Raw genomic sequence first — 5006 nt, 5'->3', positions numbered from 1 at the left:
ATAAGTCTTGATAGAAGAAGAGGTATCTATAAGGATATAGCAGAACAACAGAAAGTGATAAGAAAACTAATTATAAACTGTGTTAATTATCGCAGAATTTTTGAGTTCATATGGAGAAGAACCGCATATACTATACTTCTTGTACTTTGTGAATCGATAAGCTTGTATTTTTTTATGATTAGAAGATATAACAAAAGACTATAATGCAGTAAAAATAAAAGATTTGTTCATTCTAGAAAACAAAATATTATACGATGATATCAATTAAATTTAGATAAATATTTTATTCTATTATAATAAAAGGACGGCATTGATGCAACCGTCATTTTCAGGATGATTAGTTATTTGTGCATATTTTCCCCAGACAATTTTACTTCCACAAACAATTCCTAGTTCACTCACATTAACTTCAATTATTGTCCCTTTTTGTAATATTCCAAGTTGTGTTCCAATTGAACTATGTGGATTTTGTTTTACACCAATTATTGGAAGATTGAAAGTAGCCTTTAGTTCTGAGTGACTCACATGTGCAAATTTATATCGCATAGCCATCGGTCGAATAAAACGTTCATATTTTGGTGGTTTTCTCGTAAAACCTTCCCCAACAAAACAAGGCTTTGTTACTATCCTCTTCCATTGTTTCGTACCTCTTTTTCCCGTAGCAAGAACTTTGAAAGTATCTATTTCTGGTATGCCTTGGACTTTAGCAATAGGAACACTATATTTCGAAGCTTTTTCTTGTCGCTGCTGCTTTATTACACTACTAACTGTTCTTGCTGTGTCACCACGATCGAGTAAGAATCCTGGAAGTGCTTCATCTGCATTTGATTTTATTGTTGCTTTTTCTCGTGTTTTCTCTTTTATTGATTTCTTAAGTTGGATCTTTTCTGCACGTCGCTTCTTGTTGAACATTATTGCTTGATGTCCATGTAGTTTACGGGCCATTTTTTGTATTTTGTGTGGCTCACGTGCTGCTTTCTTTGCTACTCGAATTGTGTGATCTGGTGCTTTTCCATGTTTTTTTATATGTTCTTCTATGTAATTGTTTTGCGGCATTTTTAATTGGGCATTCTAAAACAAGCTATATCTAAATTTGAAAAATAAATTTTTTAATAATTTGGTCCATGGAAAATAATTATTTGTATTGGAATAATGAATATAAATCATTTTGTTTCTAATTAGATACCTTTTATTATAATTATCTTGAAATATTTGGTATGAACTTATAAAAGATCTTGAAGTCATAACAAAAGATAGACTTTCAAAGCATGTGACTATAAAATATTTTTGATCTAACTATTTAAAAAAGAGATGTGATAAAAAAGAATATGCATGAAATGAAAGTAATTAAAAATTAAAACGAATATTCTGACAAGAAACTGAACAAGTTAAAATGATCAAAAAATAGAATAATTTAATGTTAAAAATTAACTCTTAAATAAAAAAATCGCGACTTCATACGTCTTTACTATTTAAAACAATTGTTTAATATAAATTTTAATGTAGGAACTAAAAAAACATATAAATTTCCGCAAAAATATGGCAATATAGAAGCAAATTGGAACTTTAAGGCAATTTAAGTATCTTTAAAATCACAAAAACATTTATAAACTTAATAGATTTGTCTCATCATATATTTAAAAACCATTTTTGCATTTAAACAACTTGATCTTTTTCAACTGCGAAAGAATTTATGCCAATTTTCTTCAGAATTATAAAAGAACACACAAATTAAAGGACATCAAGCCTAAAATATCAAATAATATCGATCATCATATATTTTAGGTCTAAGTTAGCTTCCAAAAAAAATAATGATAAACAATTATTTTGTGGCAATATATATTAAACAAGAGTCTTTAGTTGAATATTTTTAATCACCTTTGAAAAATATTATAATAATGAGCATTTTTTATCATTTTGCTTAGTATATAAAGCAAACTCCTTGCATAAAGATATAAAAGAAATAAAATTCAAAAACTAGAGCTCGCAATTCACTATTTTATAGTCCATTAATTATGTCAATAAACCTATAAGCGGATTCAAGCAGTTAAATCAGCTTTTGAGAATTCTATTATGTGATATTTCTGAAATAAAATGTAGTTTTCGGAATTAACAAAAACAATAATAAACGATTTTTCAATGATTTTTTGCCTAATAAATTACATTATACAAGAACATATGGCTGTTTATATTCGAAATAAAAATTTTTAGCAACTAAATAGATCGAGTGAGAATCATAAAAAAATATTATGATCTATTTATGATTTGGCCTTAATTTGAAAAATATATGTTTGTGGCTAGAGAAATATATTTTGATGTTAAAAAGTAAAAATCTAAAAACAGCATTTTAGAACTAAGAAAATATGTATAATAATACATTTTTGTTATATTGACTTTATAAATACTATTTTTGTTATATTGCTATATTTAAAGATGATTTTTTAAATCAGATTCTGAAATTTGTAAGTAGATTTATCAAATAAATAAATAAAATATCAGCGAATCACATTTAAAACTAAATAATTACAAGCAAGAATTTATTGTCATAGTAAAAAATTTTAAAGACTATAATCTCTAATCTAAATGCTTAAAAAATATCAAATAGCAAAAAAAAGGGATTTTCTTTTTTTATGTTGATATGCATAGTATAAAATGTTTATCGATATTCGAAAAATTATATTTTAAAACTAAAAAGTATATATTAAGTCATTGAACACTATTCTTCCCATAAAAATCATCCAAAAAGTATAATCGCGTCATAAGAAACCCATGAAATCAAAAAATATATCATGAAAATATTAGAACATTGATTATACAATTTCAAGAATAAATATCTAAAATCTATAGCTAAAAGATTTGATAATATTTTGTCTTTATTACTTATTCTCGCAATTACATAAAATCCCGTCTTATTATTGTTTTTCTACAGTCACAATAGGCAAAATATCAAATTTAGTGTAATTAGATTATGCTTTAAAACATGCTATCAATATAAAGTCGCGTCGATTTTCCCTGATATAGAATATATCTTATATCAGCTTATCTAAAATTTTATTTTTCTCTTCATGAAATGGTTTGAATCACAACAGCATGATCTGCTTTACTTGAAGACTGATAAGAACTTTTGTGTAATTTAAGGTATTTTATATGTTGAATTCATAAAATTTAACGAAAAAGAATGATAAATGAATATAGTTACGAAAGATGCTTTGATTTTACAAGGGAAATTTATAAAAAAAATTGCAATAAAATACATAATATGCAAACACGCGGTATTTTTATTTTTATTATGTACTTAGCCTCTTTAATAGAAGTCTGTCGTTATAAACTAAATTTTTATTTATCTTTGATATTAAAAACAACAATGAATATGTGGAAATAATTATCATATAAACCATATATAAAAAACAAGAATTAATTGATCATTCTGATATTTATTTATAAAATTGATTTGGTTATAATTATCGATTGTATAACCAATAAATTTGTATTTTAAAAGTTATCTTATAAAAAAATATATTTCATCATTGTTTACACAAAGAAATATTATGGAATTATAAAAGAGCAAAACATTTTTTATTGCTATTATTTCATTATCGGTTTATGTCACATCAAAATTAGCTGGTCGGTTACAAAAAAAATTATTTATTGTTTTTTAATAAAATGATTTATACATATAATGCATACAAATTTAGCCTTTTAAATATATTTAATAATTACTCTACATATTTTAAAACCTAAATTTATTTTTAATATTATCACCATGCCCCTTATTTCCTGTACAATGTAAAATTTCCTGTCTCTTTTAATCTAGTAGTTACTTCTAATACCTCTTATGCCTAAACAAAAATTATAAACAATATTTATAAATAAGAAAATATATATTTACAAATTTTTTTATTTTGGCACCTGTCTTCGCTCGTATTAAAATCAACAATATCATCTGCCTTCAATTTAACTTTTTGCTTACTTTTTAATATAGTTTTTCTCTATCATCATTTTTTGTAAAATAATTTAAGAGCAAGTTCAAACTTTCGAATGCGGCTATGCTTATTTAAATTCTACGATCTTTATATTTCACTATACATCTTTTTGTAACCAGACATATATTCAAGGGTTTTCTGTATCATTTTCTCTTTGTCTATATGCTTCGCATATAATCCTCAATACATTTTTGTATGTTCCCTAGTATTTTATAACCATCACACATCTTTTATGTTATATGATACTATTCGTGTTCTGTGTTTGCTAAATTAACGTGCTTTGATTTGCAAAAATAAAATAATTATCGCGGTTTTTTACAAATATCAACTAGCTTTAATTATATGTAAATCTTATTTCCATGTATCAAATAGATTTTTTTCGCATTCTTAAAAGTATCTGGTCGACAGTGTGGTGTGTTCTATGCGCTATGTGTCTATTATCTACCTTTATAAGTGTATTTTCGCTTTATAATCTTTGATTTGTTTTTTGTTTATGACAAATGATACTGTGATACATCAATTATATAGTCATGTAAATATATGAAACCTTATTCGTTGATTAATTTTTAATTTTGGCGTAAATTAATCCAATCTCTGCGACTATAATATGAAATTTACGAATATTTTTATTTATTAGTTTGTGATATATCGAGATCTGTTATTATTATATCATTCTCGCATTATCAACTGATTGCAAAATGTTTGTTTCTCTATAGCACCGAAAAGAAGATAAAAAATGTTATCATGTAAACTATTAAGCAATTTGACAGAAAACAATTCATCAATTGAAAAAAAGCATTAAGTTTCTTTGATATTTTTTTGAATAGATGTATTATATAAGTGCTAATATTTTTATATAAGAAAACTCCATATTTTATGTAATAAACTCTCAATCATTGTTAAAAAGATATTAAATTTGCCATTTTACACCATATGAACATTCTTCTTCGTCACATGATGTATATAATGCATAAATTTCAAGTCTCTTGCCTGTTTGTTTTATAGGAATATGACATTTAGCAA

The 5006-nt window shown here is 25.0% G+C and overlaps 1 pseudogene; it reads right to left on the bottom strand.

Moving 5' to 3' along the window:
- Nucleotides 1–291: 291 nt before the first annotated feature.
- LOC147065786 (uncharacterized) lies at nucleotides 292–1056 on the bottom strand (annotated as a pseudogene).
- Between the last annotated feature and the right edge of the window lie 3950 nt (nucleotides 1057–5006).

The sequence above is a fragment of the Rhyacophila brunnea genome, unplaced genomic scaffold (assembly GCF_057557595.1).
Source record: "Rhyacophila brunnea isolate RB1 unplaced genomic scaffold, BYU_Rbru_1.0 scaffold_57, whole genome shotgun sequence".
NCBI classification, from domain to species: domain Eukaryota; kingdom Metazoa; phylum Arthropoda; class Insecta; order Trichoptera; family Rhyacophilidae; genus Rhyacophila; species Rhyacophila brunnea.
The sequence above is the reverse complement of the archived record's forward strand: the minus strand, read 5'-3'. Positions and strand labels throughout refer to the sequence as shown.